The sequence below is a fragment of the Ranitomeya variabilis genome, chromosome 3, assembly GCF_051348905.1.
Source record: "Ranitomeya variabilis isolate aRanVar5 chromosome 3, aRanVar5.hap1, whole genome shotgun sequence".
NCBI classification, from domain to species: Eukaryota; Metazoa; Chordata; class Amphibia; order Anura; family Dendrobatidae; genus Ranitomeya; species Ranitomeya variabilis.
This window is the reverse complement of record NC_135234.1, coordinates 201,775,590-201,795,027: the sequence shown is the minus strand read 5'-3', so window position 1 is coordinate 201,795,027 and position 19,438 is coordinate 201,775,590. Positions and strand designations below refer to the sequence as shown.

At 42.9% G+C, this 19,438-nt stretch overlaps 1 protein-coding gene across 2 annotated transcripts in view; it reads right to left on the bottom strand.

Moving 5' to 3' along the window:
• Positions 1-846: 846 nt before the first annotated feature.
• LOC143815615 (potassium voltage-gated channel subfamily A member 3-like) overlaps positions 847-19,438 on the bottom strand; it is a 150,390-nt gene continuing 131,798 nt past the window's right edge. For both annotated transcript variants that reach the window (XM_077295001.1, XM_077294999.1), the window contains one exon: positions 847-1,346. The gene's annotated coding sequence lies outside the window, so the exon portion shown is untranslated. The remainder of the gene's footprint in view (positions 1,347-19,438) is intronic.

The window sequence follows — 19,438 nt, the reverse complement described above, 5'->3', positions numbered from 1 at the left end:
ACATTTATAATGTACACATATCACAATATAAATCTATATGCACTCCTCACACCAAGAAGGAAAAGTTATATAACTATAGAAATCACGGGATCTACTGACATGATATGCAAATGAAGAAAAAAAAGAAACAAAGTTTTCAAAACATCATGATTTATCGAGTATGAGCATCCCATGCAGCACTTACATGCCTTGGCTGCTATCAAAGAAGTTATTAATGGTTGTCTGTGGAATGTTCTGTCACACTGAATGAACTTGGGCCCACAAATCATCAAAATCCATTGCTGGCAGCTTCCTTTGCAATTGCTGACCAATGACATCCCAGATGGGAGTGATGGGAGACAAGTGTGGAGAGGCTGTAGGCCATGGTAGCACATTTAGGCCATGCAGACAGCTCACAGAAGTGGCAGTAACATGCATCTTGGCGTTGTGTTGAAAAAATGGCTCCTGCAACACTTTCATGTTTTCTCGTGAAAGCCTCGTGAATGAGCGTAGCACTCTTACTGGATTCTGAATAAATCAAGATGTTTTGAAGATTTTGTATTCATATTCTGATCATTTTCACACGCACAACATGTCTGTCAATCCCGTGATTTCCATAACTCCAAGTCTTTTCCCTCTTGGTGTTGCAATTACACACTCTGAATGTATTTATCTGCATATATATACGGTATATATATATATATATATACACATACACACTCGTGTATATATATATATATATATATGTAGCGTATATATATATATATATATATATATATATATATATATATATATATATATATATATATATACAGTATATATATATATATATATATATATATATATATATAAATGAAACAGGTAATTAACAGGTCACACAGTTCATATTTTATCATCTGATCACAACATCAATTAGCAGCACTCTTAGACTGGATACAGTATTCTACTTTTCAGTAAATGGCGATGATCACAAAAAAACAACAGCTTTTTGCATCTAGGTTTTGTCTTTTCCTTCTAAGACATATTGCACTGAATCCGGGTGTGTTTCCGATTTCAACTAAATTTCTTCAACATAATGCACTTGTGTAGAACAGAAAACTAATAACTTACTGTATAAAAATAGAAAGCAAATATTACTAAGAGACCAAGTCTTCTGTTGGTCGACATACTGCAGCGTCTCTTCCTAAAGAGTCTTTTACATTTTTGTCATTTAATTCTGTGTAGATTTCATTGACATTTGAGGCTTCTTCAGCGACATGTATTTCTTCAAGGAGTTGAAATGTTTTCTACATTTTCCAGTTTCTAGAAAATGACTAAGGCAAACAATCTTGCATGACATGATGCAGGCCTTTGGAAATCTTCTTTCACTGCAAAAGATAAAAACACAAATGCTGAATATATGGTATATATTTATATTATCTAGGTATTAAAAACCTGCATTCCTTATAAGACCGTCAGTCACTGACTGCTGCACAATGGTAACGCCCCCTTTTATTTAAAGTAAGCTCTGGAGGCAGATTCTCAAGGAGATCTATGTCTGGTCCATAGATCTCATAGGGAATCTGTCACCAAAATGACCTATCTAAACTATTACCGTATTTTTCGGACTATAAGACACACTTTTTTCCCCAAAAAAATGTGGAGGAAAATGGGGTGTGCGTCTTATATAGTGATGAGCGAGTATACTCAGTACTCGAGATTTCTCAAGCATGCTTGGGTGTCCTCCGAGTATTTGTAAGTACTCGGAGATTTAGTTTCCCTCACCTCAGCTGAATGATTTACATCTGTTAGCCAGCTTGATTACATGTGGGGATTCCCTAGCAACAAGGCAACCCCCACATGTACTTATGCTGGCTAGTAGCTGTAAATCATGCAGCTGCGTCAACAAAAACTAAATCTCTGAGCACTTACAAATACTCGGAGACCCCCCGAGCGTGCCCGGGAAATCTCGAGCAATGAGTATACTCACTCATCACTAGTCTTATAGTCCGGATGTACCGGTCCTGGCTATGGTAGAGAGGTGGGAGAACGGTTTGGTGGAGCAGGGGTCACAGAGGCAGGAGCCGGCTGCTGCAGCTAACTCCTGCGCCCACTGCTAAAGAGAAATTAATATTCACTGCATTCCACGCCCATGGGCATGGAGGGCAATGAATATTAATTTCTCTTAATGGCATCCTGGTACGACTGGCCCTCATACCGGTCCTGGTATGATCATTCCCATCCTTTCCTTATCCTGGTATGATTGGCCCCCACCCCCATCCTGGTATGCACGGCCCCATCAGAAAACATTAAAAAAAACATTATTCTTACCTTCCCGCAGCGTCCTGCTCCGATTTCAGCAACTGCTTTATGCTTGTAAGCAGCGCATGGCAGGGACGTCATGCACTGCTCACAAGCAGAGCACAGGTGCCGCAATACTCAATGCTCTGCACGCCGGGACAGTACGAGCGCAAAGCAGTGATTATCAATTTCTCTCTAGCAAGCACAGTGTCAGCCGGAGACTTCCTGCTGCTGCCGGCGGTCACGTATGACGATACTTAAGAGAAATGAATATTCATGGCATGGGGTGATTTACAAGGATGGTGGTGGGGGACAATCATAAGGATGGGGCCATGCATAACAGGAGCAGGGTTTTGGGCCAATCATACCAGAATAAGGATGGGGCCAATCGTATCAGGGTAAGGATGGGACCATGCATACCAGGATAGGGATGGAGCCATGCATACTAGGACAAGATGGGGGACCCTGCATACCAGGATAGGGATGAGGGGGACCATTCCTACCAGGATAGGGATAAGGGGGCATGCATACCAGGATGGGGGTGAGGGAGCCATGCATACAAGGATGGGGATGAGGGGGACCATGCATACCAGGGTAGGGATAAGGGAGCCATGCATATCAGGATGGGGATGAGGGAGCCATGCATACCAGGATAGGGATTAGGGGGACCATATATACCAGGGTAGGCATGAGGGGACCATATATACCAGGATTAGGGATAAGAGAGCCATGCATACCAGGGTAGGGATGAGGGAGCCATGCAAACCAGGATGGGGATGAGGGGGACCATGCATACCAGGATGGGGATGAGGGAGCCATGTGTATCAGGATGGAGATGAGAGGACCATATATAGCAGGATAGGGGAATTGACCACATTTTTTGTTTCATTTTTTTTCACTAGTTTCCTCCTCTAAAATCTAGGTGTGTCTTATGGTCCGGTGCATCTTATAGTCCGAAAAATATGGTAATATGGACATACAGGTTATAGACTGCTGAGGAGAGTGATACATGTGTGTGTCATATCAGATGTCTTGTTGTGGAATAAATATCTTTTATCACTTTATATAAATCACCTTGTCGGGGCTATGGGGTGTACACTACACAGAAGATTAATCTGCCTTCAGAGCTTATCTTATATCTTACATTACCAGTGTGATGTGTAATGGCCGCTCTCTGCTCTCCTGATCTCACTGTGTGTGATTTAAGGCCAGAGTCACACTACCGTATAACATGGCTGAGTGCTATGAGATAAAACATTGCATAGTACTCTGCCCAGTGTTACTCTATGGGGCAGCTCAGATCTGTGATTATTTTCTCATGCCGATTCGGCATGAGAGAATGATTGCAGCATCCTGCGATTGACAGTGAGTCAGCATGTGGAAATATACAGAACGGCCAACGCTTTGGTTAGTCCCATCCCTTAATTATGGCCTATGGTTCATAGCAGATGCAGGGCCTGACCTACACATTAGACTTCAATCGATATCGGCAGGTTTGCCTGTTAGTCTAATATGCATAAGGAACACTGAAAAAAATGAGCTGGAACATATGCTGTTATAAGTGTAATGCACAGCACACAGTCACACTATTGTCATACACAAACATAACCTAGAATAAAAACAAAATGAATAAATACCATGCTGTAAGTGGGTCATGTTCTGCCCACCTCTATAGATCCGGCTGGCACACAGAGAGGTTTTGCTTTAGAGATAGGACCATCCTCAGTGGGTACACTTAGCGGCGGAGAGGGGACTTATATGTTTTCTTGATCAAAACAGTGTTAACTAAGTACCCTGTGTTTTTTGCATGTACTACTATTAGCTTTATGCATAGGGTACATTAGTTATTACCACACCTCTTATTATACTATCATGTACTCGCTGCAATGAAGTTGGGCATTAAAGATAACCACCTATAAAACGTATTAGTTGTCAGTTTACTTTATTAATAAATGTACTTATCACAGAGATATGTTCATATCCTATGCAAGGGCACAGCATGGGGGACAGGTCCGAATCCAATAAAAAATATTGTGCCACACACAATGCTGTGCTATTAGAAATATATTGGACACATAGTCAGTGACTGGTGGTCTGATGTCAATCACCCATGAAAGGGAGGGCGTAGGTGGTAAAAGGTGGGGAGAGGTGCTCATCCTAAGCTATAAACTGATTTATAAGCTTTCCGTGGCGTATCTTGCCATTAGCCGAACAGCTCTACTTTTGTGCCATGTTGGCTAATATACTGCCCCACTCTCACATGGAACGGCACATTCTCATGGCTTTAAATCAGATATCTAATCCAAAATTGTACCTATACGCCTCGGTGTAATCAAAAGTCCATGAGAAGATTCTGCAGAGAGATAATTACTCTTTTTAGAAATCTGTCAGGCATTTAAGTGAGAGTGAGGCTATTTATCAGGCTGTTCTGTCTGCTAAACGCTTTCATTTTAGAAAAATCTGCAGCCGTTTTTTTTTTCCCAGGTCACCTTTACAACAAATGTCTGGCTGTTAAATCTTCACTTAAAACCTCATTAACAAGCTATCTCATCGAAAACACACTGCGACCTGTAATATGGAGGGCAGCAGAAAATAACAATACGTCACATGCAGTGTCTCTTACTCATATGGATGCTTTCCAGCAAAACTGACAATAAATGCAGCTCTATAGGGGTTGTCCCCTCATCACCCGGTCCAGCCACATCTAGTAGGCCACTATTACCAGTATTACCCGGGGGCTTTTTTCATTCGTAGCCAGGTTGCAGCCTGATCCAACGGGCATGGGAGCACCAGCAGAGGAGCAGATGGCGTTATATTAATGTGTGGGGTATTAATCATTCCATAAACTAAACTTTGGGTGGCATCTTGGGTTGGCTTTTTTTTAAAGAAAACTCTTGCATTTTTTTACTGTTGGTTCTTTACAGTATTTTCCTCAAATAATATTAGCTTAAATGGAGACTGACCACCATCTCTGGGCTTGGGTTTCATTACAATGTGGTGGGCATCTTATTGCGCACAAGTACATACTTCTGCCTACAAGCAATTTAGGCAAAACTGTACCCTTGTGAGAAGAGTCTTCTGCAGCTGCCGCCATTTATTCACACAACACAAGGGATAAAAACAGGAGATTCTCACCAGAGAAGCCAGTAAGAAAATAAACATGGCTGCTTCCTTATTTCCTACAAATAAGAGCATGGGACTGTGTATCAACAAACTTGCCAAACTTTTTGTAGAAACGTCTTGAAATTTCCCCATTTGTGAAGTGATCTTTAAACATATCATGAGTGTATGGCTAAAGGTGGGTGAACACCAATCTGGAGGGTACTGCAGCTCCTTCTGCACTGTCCATACAGTGTTTTGTCATACAGGTGCATCCCCCTATCCACTGTCAGAAGGCAGACTTGGGATAAGTTCACACACAGCAAATTTCGGTGTGAATGTTATTGTTGCAGCATGTATATGCATTGCTACTTCTATAAGTATCCTGAAGGAGGTTCCTAAAGCTGAAAAGATCAAGACTTTCTGCAATAAATGGGTTCTCCCTTGACCAAAGTGTAATGAATAGATCTTGGAATAAAAATAAGTTTCACATTTGGATGTGTTTAAATTAAATGTTCCTGTGCTGAGATAATCTTATAAATGTGCCCCTGCTGTGCACTGTGTAATGGCTGTGTCTGACCGTGCAGGAACATGGTCTGATCATACCACAGCTCCTGGGCAGGGGAGGAAGCAAAAGAGAGTATAAAGACACTACAGCATGTAATCACAAATGATACTTTCTGTGAGGTAAAACATGTCTAAAAAGAAGCAGCAAATGCTTTACGTCACAGAAAAATCAGCTGCATACTCTCTTTTGCTTCCTCAACTGCTCAGGAGATGTGGCACCTTGTAGGGGACATAACCCTAATAAAAATTGTATCTTTAGGTTTAAAACCCGTAGCTGCATTTGTCTCAATTTCAACTATTCAAAAATGCTTATGAGTTGCCCTGTGCACCCTTGATATGACCAGGTGGTTAAGTTCATCATCCACTTAAGTTAACTGTCAGAGATGGCTCCTGTAAAGTAAGTATATATATAACAAGTGGGAAGGTGCAAGCTGAGCAGCTCATTAGTATATCTGAATATAGGTGGATTTTGGGCAAACGAAGCAACAGATGATAACAATAAATCCATTTGTTAGGAATATGTCTCCTACAAGATGCTGTGCTTAGTTTGGACACATCACAGATAGTGATGAGCAAATGTACTCGTTACTGGAGATTTCTCGAGCACGCTCGGGTGTCTTCAGAGTATTTTTTAGTGCTCGGAGATTTATTTTTCTTTGCCGCAGCTGAATGATTTACATCTCATAGACAGCTTGATTACATGTGGGGATTCCCTAGCAACCAGGCAACCCCCACATGTACTTATGCTGTCTAACAGATGTAAATCATTCAGCTGCGGCGATGAAAACTAAATCTCCGAGCACTAAAAATTACTCTGAAGACACCCGAGCATGCTCGAGAAATCTCGAGTAACGAGTATATTCGCTCATCACTAATCACAGACTCCCTTTAAAAGAAAACCTGAGTCCTGAAGTTTTGCATTATTTTCACCGCTACTAAGCCTGACCTGTTCTGTGCAGATGACTCTTCAGTAGTTTCCTTATCATTACAGGCAGAATAACGATGATAGATAACACCTTCACATAAATAACACAAAAGCCACCATTCACCTGCGGTGGTATCACTGCGCACCTCCTCCCCCTCCCTGCAAAATAACATCTACACAGATCACAAGTCAAAAGCCAATGAACATCAACAAAGTATTGTTTTCATAGTACATGTGGCTGTTATCAAAACGATTGACTCTATAATCAAACTAAAAAAAATGAATGAAACAATAAGATAAATTTTCACCTACTGGGTTTATCTCTCGCTAAGTATTTTTTTCTGAACTAAAACAAAACAAAAACCTTTGTGGACCTTACGGGTTTAAAGATGAGCGATTCAAGCTTCATTCTTGACCCACTGACATTACCCTTTTTCTAAGTTTCTAGATTTTCTTCTCCTTTTTTTATAACCTCAAACTTCTTAAACAAAAAGCTAAGGTGCAGAATTGCCTTCGTCCTCACAAAAAAAAGCTTCAACAGCAGTATGACTCTATTATGAGAATCTAATATATAATTGCCTAGAATACTACTTCCTGCAATTTGTGCCAACTTCCGTGGCTTTGTCCGGAGCTATTGTCCGGAGCTAATGTCCGTAGCTAATGTCCGGAGCTAATGTCCGGAGATAAGTGACGTCACCAGTGTCCTACACCCAGGCAGAGCACAGTGGCCCCAGGCAGAGCACAGGGGCCCCAGGCAGAACATGGGGCCCCAGGCAGAGCACAGGGGCCCCAGGCAGAGCACAGGGGCCCCAGGCAGCATATGGGGCCCCAGGCAGAGCACAGGGGCCCCAGGCAGCATATGGGGCCCCAGGCAGAGCACAGTGGCCCCAGGCAGCATATGGGGCCCCAGGCAGAGCACAGTGGCCCCAGGCAGAGCACAGGGGCCCCAGGCAGCATATGGGGCCCCAGGCAGAGCACAGTGGTCCCAGGCAGAGCACAGGGGCCCCAGGCAGCTTATGGGGCCCCAGGCAGAGCACAGTGGCCCCAGGCAGAGCACAGTGGCCCCAGGCAGAGCACAGGGGCCCCAGGCAGAACATGGGGCCCCAGGCAGAGCACAGGGGCCCCAGGCAGAGCACAGGGGCCCCAGGCAGCATATGGGGCCCCAGGCAGAGCACAGGGGCCCCAGGCAGAACATGGGGCCCCAGGCAGAGCACAGGGGCCCCAGGCAGAACATGGGGCCCCAGGCAGAGCACAGGGGCCCCAGGCAGAGCACAGGGGCCCCAGGCAGCATATGGGGCCCCAGGCAGAGCACAGGGGCCCCAGGCAGCATATGGGGCCCCAGGCAGAGCACAGGGGCCCCAGGCAGCATATGGGGCCCCAGGCAGAGCACAGGGGCCCCAGGCAGAACATGGGGCCCCAGGCAGAGCACAGGGGCCCCAGGCAGAACACAGGGGCCCCAGGCAGCATATGGGGCCCCAGGCAGAGCACAGTGGTCCCAGGCAGAGCACAGGGGCCCCAGGCAGCCTATGGGGCCCCAGGCAGAGCACAGTGGCCCCAGGCAGAACATGGGGCCCCAGGCAGAGCACAGGGGCCTCAGGCAGAGCACAGGGGCCCCAGGCAGCATATGGGGCCCCAGGCAGAGCACAGTGGTCCCAGGTAGAGCACAGGGGCCCCAGGCAACCTATGGGGCCCCAGGCAGAGCACAGGGGCCCCAGGCAGCATATGGGGCCCCAGGCAGAGCACAGGGGCCCCAGGCAGCATATGGGGCCCCAGGCAGAGCACAGTGGCCCCAGGCAGAGCACAGGGGCCCCAGGCAGAACATGGGGCCCCAGGCAGAGCACAGGGGCCCCAGGCAGCATATGGGGCCCCAGGCAGAGCACAGGGGCCCCAGGCAGCATATGGGGTCCCAGGCAGAGCACAGCGATATTTTGGACCACTGTGCGGTGTTTCAGACCCCCTGTGTGATGTCTGGGGCCCTGTTCTTAAGTATATTAAAGATTAAAGTAACGTATATTAAAGTATATTATAGATCAAATTTGACACGTTTATGAGCACCATTGAGTGATATACTCAAGAATTACATAATTTTTCAACATTTTATGGTTTCAAACTGTAAACACTCAGAGTTTTTTTTTACTTCAACCAGAAAACCTTAACGGTTCATAAAAAACTTGACTGTTCAGGATATGATAAAAGTCATAGTATTCTGAATCTTTAACTTATAAAGATACCTTTACATGGGGTGATTATTGGTTCCAGAGAGGCTTTCGGCCGATAATCGTACACATGGCTGGTGACAGGACAATACAATATAAACGTTCAAAGGTAAACACTGATAACATTAAAATCTAATATATAATTGCCTAGAATACTACTTCCGGCAATTTGTGCCAACTTCCGTGGCTTTGTCCGGAGATAATGTCCGGAGATAAGTGACGTCACCAGCGTCCTACACCCGCTCAGGGTGGACAAAGATATATGCCTTCGTGGTGCGCGGCACTTTTCTGATTGGTTGCCGCCTGCCGCGAGCGACCAATCAGAAATGTGCCGTACTGTCAAGAATTGTCAAGAGCTGGTGAGTGCAGCCATTTTTTGTTCTTTCTTACTATTATTTATTAATTGTATTATTCTTACATTTGAATAAATAAAGTATATATGGATTCTAGACTCCCGATTCTTTAGAATCGGGCTGCCATCTAGTTCAACATAAAGATCTGGCCTCCCCCAAACCTAATAACAACAATGCAATACCGTGATTAGAATTTAGGTGGAGGAATCAACGTTCGTACTTTTCATATGGAAGGCCAATGTGTAAATAGTGATGTGATGTACTCTTGATTTATTATTTCCTCCCCCCCCCCCAAACTATGTTATGAATATTGATTTACCACCATTCAGGGCTCCAGGAATAAGAAGTGAATGAGTGCATTGTAATGGTAATATTGCTAAAATGCAGACTGCAGGTAGTTATTATATCCTGAATCTATTATTAATATATACTCAAAGGACCTACACAAAGACTAAGACGCCCATTCATTTTCTCTTCTTATATCTGTATTTAGGGAAACAGGATTTAAACAATCTTTTAATTAAACTTTAATTTAATATACAATGGTTTAACCACTATATATTTTAATATTTTCTCATCTTGTATTCCCAGAATGCATCATAATGTAAATTGAAATCTCAGAAAATTTACATTTTGGGGGTCTCAACTAGGAGTTGTTATGATAGTGGAGCAACTCACTAGGGAAAATAGGTAATACACTAAAAACTGCAACTGATCCTATCTGTTCCTGTATGGACTAGAGATCCTGACCCCGAAGTCCCAAGTGGTTTCTACATGAGCTGAGACAGCCCAAACCATAGACTAGATGATGGCAACTCAGACTTATGCTGACTGAAAGGCGGTCAAGCGCTTCACATGCCTCCTAACGAACTAGATGGCAGAGCAGTGTGCAAATTACCTTCAGAAGGGAAAGTGTGCTGAAATTGTAAAACAAACCACAAAATACATAAAAAGTCTTCCTTCACAAGTCATGGTGATTCCTGTACTGGAGAAACAGGACTGATGAGATCCATGGTTTGTGTCCGTATGCCATCTGTTTGTACAAATGTGACATCCGTGTGTCTGTTTGATGTCAGTGTCCGTGTGTAAGTGTGCTGTCAGTGTGACACATGGAATGAAATGCAGCATAGAAGTTAAAGAGTTTTATGGATTAAAGATGTTCAAAGATAGAGATACATAGCGATGAGCAACATGATAGATAGATAGATAGATAGATAGATAGATAGATAGATAGATAGATAGATAGATAGTCACGGTGTTATGGTGTGAAGTAAGGGAGAGGTGCCTAAAACAGTTCCTGGACCTTCCCCGGACAAGAGATACTCTTGATGAGAAGGCAGGGTCTCAGACCTAGAACTTTGAGACGCAATGCAAGGGTACAAATAATTTCCCTGAAGGACAAGCAGGGGCATCCCCTTTAGCCTTCAATACCTCTCCATCGAGCTCAGAACATACGGCAGAGATGACCACACCTTCTTGTAAAATAGGGACAGAGTCATCCGAACTACGACCCAAAGGGGAACTCCTAGATAAAGCATTAAGTTTGACATTTTTAATCCCAGGATGGTAAGTGACAATAAAATTACATCTGGTAAAAAAACAAAAATCATCTAGCTTTTCTAGGATAAAGACGTTTAGAGGATTCGATGTACAACAGATTTTTATGATCAGCAATGACAGGGTGGACTGCCCCCTCTAAAAAGTGATGCCACTCCTCAAAAGCCAATTTGATGGCCAAAAGTTCTCTACTACCCATGTCACTTCCTTTCGGCAGATGATAATTTTTTTTATAGAAAAAGACAGATTTATGCCACTTATCAGAGGACGACCTTTGAGACAACATAGCCCAGCCACCCACCTCAGATGCATGAATCTGCAGCAAACACTAGAAAATCCAGGAATTGAACCTATTGTACGGTGAATACACATTTTCCTAATTTGGCGTACAGTTTATTATCCTGCAAAAACCTGTAACACCTCCCTGACGTGTAACTGATGTGACGTGAGATCAGGCAAATATATCAAAATATTTTCAAGATACACGAATACAAATCTACCCACAAGGTGAGAGAAAATGTCTGTAACAAAATGTTGGAAACCAGCGGCATTAGTCAAACCAAAGGGTATGACCAGATTTTCACATGCCCATAATGCCATGTCCCAAGACGATCCGGATGGTTTGGTGAGCAGCCACATCAGTGATGAGACCTCTCAACACAACAGCAGGAACAAACTGAACATGAGTATGTAGCTGCATGTGACTGGCGGTGATGTCATTAAGGTTAGCGCCAGTCACAGGCAGCGCATCTCATGCTCAGGTCAGTGTGTTCCAGCTGGCAGGGTGAGATTTCGCATCATTGATGTGACCGCTCACCAAACCATCTGGATCGTCATGGGACATGGACATTAATGACGGAAAGGTGAGTATAACTTTACTTTTTTATTTTTGTTGTTTAAATGGGTAAAAGAGGGTAGGGGAGTTTTTATTTCAATTAAAGGATTTTACTCTGGCTGTGTCTTTATTACATTTGACTATGGTCTTAGTAATGGGGGTGTCTTGTAGATGCCTCTCCACTACTTACCCATGGGATTGATGTCAGCGGCCATAAAACAGCTGACATCAACCCCAAAACTATTACCCCACTTGCCACTGCACCAGGGCAAGTTGGAAGAGCGGAGGCTAAGCCGCAGAATTGGCGCATCTAATGGATGTGCCACTTCTGTGGCAGCTGAGGGCTGATGTTTTCAGTCGGGAGGGTGCCATGGATATCCATGTCCCCTTTCTATTTTATTATTTATCAGTGCACAGCTGTCTGTTTAGCCTTTGCTGGTTAGTAAATATAAGAGAGATCATACATCAATTTTTGGGGGGTATCTCCTACAACAACCAGTAATGGCTATGCAAACAGCTGTGAACTGATATTAATAGCTTGGGAATCTTTATGTCTATTGGTCCATTCACAGAATATTAACAGTGGCTTTCACTCAACTGGTTATGAAAATTACAGGGGCACAAAGAAGTTGTATATAATTTATTTGGTACGCACGCTCCAAACACAGGGTGCTGATTCCAGCTCTCAGCATTGTCGCCTGGTTGCACTGATCTCAGGGAGACCAGACAACAATGATGAGAGCTGGCTTCAGCACCCGGAGCATGGGAACAGCACAAATTGTACTGCTTTTCCCAGGTGCCAGTACGTGTCACACTGATGACACATGGAAGTTATCATTGTGTACTTGTACAGCACGCATTTTGTCCATGGTGCATGAAAAAAAAAGACATATCTGCGAGTTCTTCACACGGACACATGGACGTACAATACAATGATGTGTGTATGTCCGGATTTGTGGTCCTTAAAAAGTGGACAGAATAAGGACATAAAAAACAGACATGTGAAAAAGGCCTAAAGGATTAAGTAGGTAGTGGTACCGTTAGAGAATATGCTGTATACTTTCTGAAAAGAAACAGAAGATAGGTGCAGGCTAAAGAACATAAACAAAGAGATAAACCCTAGCTGGTATTTCACTGAGGATTAAACTACAGCAGTATGGCTGGACTTCCAAATGAGACTATTACCAGTAGGAAATACCAGCAAGGGGACATTATATAAAGCTGCATCCAAAAGGTGATTGGGCAGACAAATGAATAAATGAAAATACCAAATACTGTACCTGTTACCCTAAAAAGACTAAAGCAAGGATAACAGAAACTAAACACCCAGAGAAAACGTGTATCTGCTATGGCTCAGCGAACAGATAAGTTGACCACAAAACACAGGCTCAAGGGTTTGAAACCAGACGCATGACAGGAGTTCAAAGGGCAGAGCCACACACTGTACCACAAGTAACCAAGACAAACAACTGTTATCGGAGCCATGGAATAAGTCTTAAAAATAACAGAGCCATGCATTGTCTATTTAGCAATACTATACTGTGCTGCCCAAACCATTGACTACAATTATAATATGCTAAACCACTCCAAACCACTACCATACAGTGAACAAATAGCAGCTTCATACAAGTTAATATAGTAACAAACAATTCCTAATAGTATAATTTTTCCCTGTAGCCATTTAGTTACGTCTAGCAATACATCATTATGTCCTTTTGGTAATTAGCATTCTATATTACTGATTCCATAATGATTCAAGATAAGCAAATAAAAGAATTAATTAATGCATGGCTGCCTTCATCTATTCTGGATATTACTATAAAGTGATTCTTATGCTGGGTTTACGGGTTATGAGCCTTGCTGTTAAGGGCGTTATCTAGCACTTTGGGGGTTTAGGCTATTGAGCTAAAAACTTACTGAAAGTACTGCCTGTTCTGCCCTGCGCCAATCTGCTCCAGCTCACGGCAGTAACAGACCACTCCTGCCATTGAGTCTCCTGTTTCTGGTAACAACACGTAGACAGAGCAGCTCCTTCTCTTCCACTCTGCTCTGTCAATGGGGCGCTATTACCGATGTCATGCTGCTTGACAGCCGACTCCCAACTGCAGGGAGCAGGCAGTCAGTCAGCATGATGTCAGCAGAGACGCCCCATCAAGACAGCAGAGGGGAAAACAAAGAACTGCTCTATTGACGTGAGGTCAACTGAATCGCCGCCTGAGCAAGGAGAGATCATCACAGCATAGAAGAGACAGGGAGTTAGCAACTACCTTCCGGTAAGTTCTTATGATAATCGACAAAAAAAAAAACAAAGCCTCGGATAACCCATTTAAACAACCACCAATTGACTATACACAAGCCGATCGGAGATTATTTAGTAGCCTATTTAGACAGACCAATGAACGTTCTACGTGCATGACATGATTATTAATACGATTGTTCTATATAGGACATTATGTTATCGGCAGCACATCTCGTTTACACAGGCCGATGGGACAACTAAGAACGATGATTTTTTAAGAAAACATCTTGCTCATTCATTGGTGTCATTGGCGTTTGCCGGCCTGTTTAGACAGGCTGATAGTTCCAATGAATGCTTGTTCCCTGATTACTAGCCCCTTTAAATAAGCCATTAGGGTCTATCAATAATGTTATGCAATTTTTTTTTACTTGGTGTTCATCAAGTCATGGCAAAAAATGCCGCAATTTTGCTTTTTACGGTTTCATTTGGACATCATAAAAAACGGTGCACGTTATCTGTGTTTGTAATGTGAGTTTCATCAGTGTATAATCAGTATCCGGTTTTACCATCAATGTTCCATCAGGGACTTTCTTGCATGGATAAATAACTTGCAAACTTCTCCTATCTGTTACATTGTTAATAGTGGCACATAGATGGCATTAATGTCCATAATTTTTGCGGACCCATACACTTCTATGGGTAATTTTAATCCATGAATCCAATCAAAAATTGACATGTACTTGTGATTTTTTGGAAGACAAAGATTGCAAAAAGAAAGTGAACAGCCCCACAGACAATAATGAGTAAGTGTTCAATGTGGGAAAACCACAGATAGAACACAAACCGTAAGTGAAAAACGGACATCTGAATGAATCTGAATGTTGTGAAAATCTCTGCCAAAAAAAAACATTAAAAAAGTGCATATAAATTAACCCATAGATGAGTAAGTCATTGCATCTTCCCTCACGTATTAGACAGTAAATATATAGATTAATAATGTATAGATAGATATTTGCATTTATAAATATTTTATTCTTAGCTTTTTAATCACTGTGGTTTGGCCGCTTTTATTGCAACCATCTTATCGTTATTCCTCAAAGATGTGTTCTAATGGAGAAGAACTGAAAAGCAGTCTGGAAAAGAAGCAAATTGTGGATAAAGGTATAAGCTATACTTTGTGCCCACAACTTCATAAGTTTTAATGAATTCATGCTTTAATAAAAGAACAAAACACAGGACTATTGTCTATACTGTAGTTCTTTAGAAAACTAGGAAAGTGATTCTAAAAGTTTTATGGCAACTTATTCCATTTCGCTCCTATGTGGTAAATCCCACAAAAAGCTGCACAGAAAAAAGAAAATCCCTAGTCAGATATATAGTGTGTGTGGAGCTATTTGTGTGCTAAGAGAATGATATGACTTGGGCCTCAAATCCATATCTTCTCTGGTTCATAAAATAGCCAACTCCTTCTTTGGATTTCTGCCTGGTAATGTCTCTCCTCCCTTGTTGCCCCAAGCTTGTCCTCATTGTTCGATGCTTGGACATTACAATAAAAGTCTACAATCATTCATGGTATGAAAATTTCTCAGAATAAATTAAATGGTAAATGCCAATGGTGCAGCCAACGCCTGTGGGCAAACTGAAGAATCATGAAATTTTTCCACCCAAGAAGGCGATCACTGCTGTGCCACTAGCTGGCTACCATCTTGCCTAATAATGTGCTGATACCAATCCCTGCCCATTACAGCGATGTTTCATCCATATTATATTATGTAACATTTTATAGGTGGTGAGTAGTGATGAGCGAGTATACTCATTGCTCGGGTTTTCCTGAGCACGCTCGGGTGATCTCCGAGTATTTGTAAGTGCTCGGAGATTTAGTTTTCATTGCCTCAGCTGCATAATTTACAGCTGATAGACAGCTTGATTACATGTGGGGATTCCCTAGCAACCAGGAAACCCCCACATGTACTTAGGCTGGCTAGCAGCCGTAAATCATGCAGCTGCGTCAACAAAAATTAAATTCCGAGCACTTACAAATACTCGGAGATCACCCGAGCAATGAGTATACTCACTCATCACTAGTGCTGAGTAGCAAGTTGCAGGGAACAGGTAGTGGTGACATGGAAGGCGGAGAACCAGTGAAGTGAGTAATCAGGCGCTAAGAACATTGTACAAAGAAGACGCTGTACTGCACACGTAGAACGTCTGATCTAATGAGTCTGAATTGTAATGGGGTCTGATGATAGGGTCTGAATTCGTTGAGGGTTTGGAATCTACCAAATCATACTCATTTTTAAATGCCTGCACTTATGGGGTGTGGAAGGTTGTCTGCATACATATTTATATCTATGCCAGAACAGTAGAGAAAACATGGACAGCACATCCAAAAACCATACATTGATCTAAAGTCGCTAGGCAAAAATGGACAAAAGTTTACAAAACTGAACAAGAGGTTCTTAGCATAATATTCTGATCAGACTACATGAAGCGCACTACAACATCACGGTGGACCTCTCAGGGGGTCCTTAGCAAAAAAGGTGCAGCACCAAGCACCAAAGCGACAGCGCACAAGCAGGGGAGCGACCTGGTGCCCACAGCACCTATGCCTCATGGCTCCAGGTCACAACACCCCACGTGCACGCCACCTAGCGGCTTTAGATTAATGACATTTGGATGTGCAGTCCATGTCTTCTCTACAGTTCTGGCATATTCTGCGTGTATACCATAGGTTTAGTGTGGTAAGAGCTACCATTGTTCCAATAACCAAATGTGGTGTACTTAAATACTCAGGATCTAACTATTTAATTTTAAAAACTCACTATCTTTGTAATAGACATCAAATAAAACTTCCCTACTGTTTCCTCTGTCACTTAAGCCAGCTTCTCCCGCCCTGAAGTGGGACATCATCAGGAGCTGGCACTGCAGTCATTCCCCACGGATGTGGCCATTACCTTGAAATATAAAGTCATCAGAGACATCAGGTTCAGGGTCTAGGCTTGTCTCTGTTCTACCACATTCTTTCTCTTTCAATGTGCACTGCCAGTGTGCTTTCTTGCCAGCACTAAAGAGAAATGGCGAGCTGGTGAGGAAGCGCACTGCCAACGTGCATCATAAAGGAGAGAACGCGATAACCAGAAAGCATACTAAGTATGCATCAGAATTGACCACCAGTGAATGCTTATTAGAAAACTGACAAGCCCAGCTCCTCTAACCAATGTCAGGGTGGCGATAGCAGATGTGAGGAGTGACTGAAGGGCCTGCTGACATCTTGTTACAGGGAGGAAATAGGAGACAGGGGAAATGACAGTAGCCCCAGCCCCCTCATGATGTTCTGCCAGAGGATTTCCAGTGCATGCTGGGAGAGTCATCAGAAATGAAAAAAAAAACTGGACAAAGAAAGTTAATGCACAGAAGGAACATTAGGCAATTTTTAATCAACGTACATTACTAAATTAGTTAGTTTTTAAATTGAAACGGTTAGACATTGAGTATTGGGTTTACTGTTTGGTTTCGGACATTCTCTTTAAAAGGAATCTGTCAGCAGGTTTCTGCTAACTCATCTGATTGCAACATAATGTAAGAAAAGAGAAGCTGAATCCAATAATCACTTAGATTACTGACACAATCAGAGCTTTTACATTTAGCAATGCAGCAGAGCTGAGAAAGCTAACGCCGGCCACACCAGGCTCTGTATGGACATTGTCTCTATAGACAGTGTGCTGCTAATCACAGGGGGAGGGGCCTGTTCAGACTGAAGCAGTCTAGCAATGCTAGTCCCTTCATTATAAGTAAACAACACCACGCAGGATAATAAATGATGCATCTTTCACCTCTGTGGCTCAGCCTCTATCTCCTGCTGTCTTCAGATTACATAGCAAAAACCTGTGGACAGATTCCCTTGAAGGACTCGCTCACACAAGGGTATAACTCGCCGAGTGCTATCCAAGGGTTTATCGCATAGAACTTGGACCAATATTGTACTATGGGGCAGTGCAGAGCTACCATTTTGTTCTCATGCTGAATCAGTCTGTGGAAAAAAATGCAGCATGCTCATTTGAGTGTAGCTCGATGTACGCACATATTGACAATGGGGAAGATGGAGAAATTAAGCTCTCCATCTTCTCCACGTCTGTGCTTCAATTCTCTCATGGGAGAGAATCACATCACAGTGAGAGGACAGTCAGATCAAACTCTCACAGCTTGTGATATGTATATCTCATATTTGCAGTCACATGACTGCCCTCTGCTGGCATCGGAGAATCTTCACAGTGTGCAAGTACATAGAATGACTGGAGGCTTGAAGCTTAAGACCGCTCGGTCTTGCTGCCGGCACAAGAGAATCCTGACAGTGCGTGCTGGTTGCGATGTGAGGATTCACAAGTCTGCAGTCACACAGACTGTACATATTCGTGCCAAACCTGGAGATCCCCTTTAAATGGCCTGTGCAAACCAGTACATACCTAGTCGTGCTGTCAGCTGAGAAGTCCATACAATTGTACCAAGTTTAGGTAATGATCTGTTGCTGCAGAATGATACATTGTAGCAACCTATTAGTAAGATTGATGTAGCTGATGATTACAGAAGTAGTAGTACCCATATCGGACCAGTAGGGGTCCCAATAGAGTATTAAGGATGATTTCTCCTTTCAACTTTATTTACTAACTCTGTCTTAACAATATATGATGGAAAAATAATAAATCATCTGCTTTTTGACCTCCGAGGTTCCTGCACTACTAGCGCCAGCAATTGCATAGCAGCAGCAGCAGTGACATCATACCAACAGCGCTCAATGGTGGACGGCACGAGCCGCTGTGCCCAGTGATTGGCTGCAAACCTGTTGATGTGATGATGTCACCACTGCAGCCTGTGCACAAAAGACGCAGCACTTGACTGGGGGAGGTAGAGCGGACTTTATTATTCTTAATACAGCCAGGACAATGATCAGCCAGTAATAAAATATCTCCTGTGCAATTAAGTTTTTATTCACCCTTTATTAGAGCAACAATAAAATGTATTTGGTAAAATACAAGATGTATGACTAAAAACGCATTACTGATCAGGAGCCCCATCTGTGGGTGTATTAGATTATAGAGAAAGCAAGTGACATAGAAGTGGATAGACGAGTGGTACCTGCCAGTCACGGAGGCCAGACACAAAGTCTGATGCATATTCCGTATAGATCTTTATTATGTAATAGCTGCATCTGTAGTAATGCTAGGTAATAGCGCCATCTAGTGGCTGGATTCATTATTTACTCACTGTGGCCACATGAACTCTGCACTATTCTGGATCATTATTCACAAGCCATAAACAGGAACATCACCAAAAAGATGACAACATTTCCACTATCATTTTCTACATGAACGTTTCACTTGCCATTTTGGC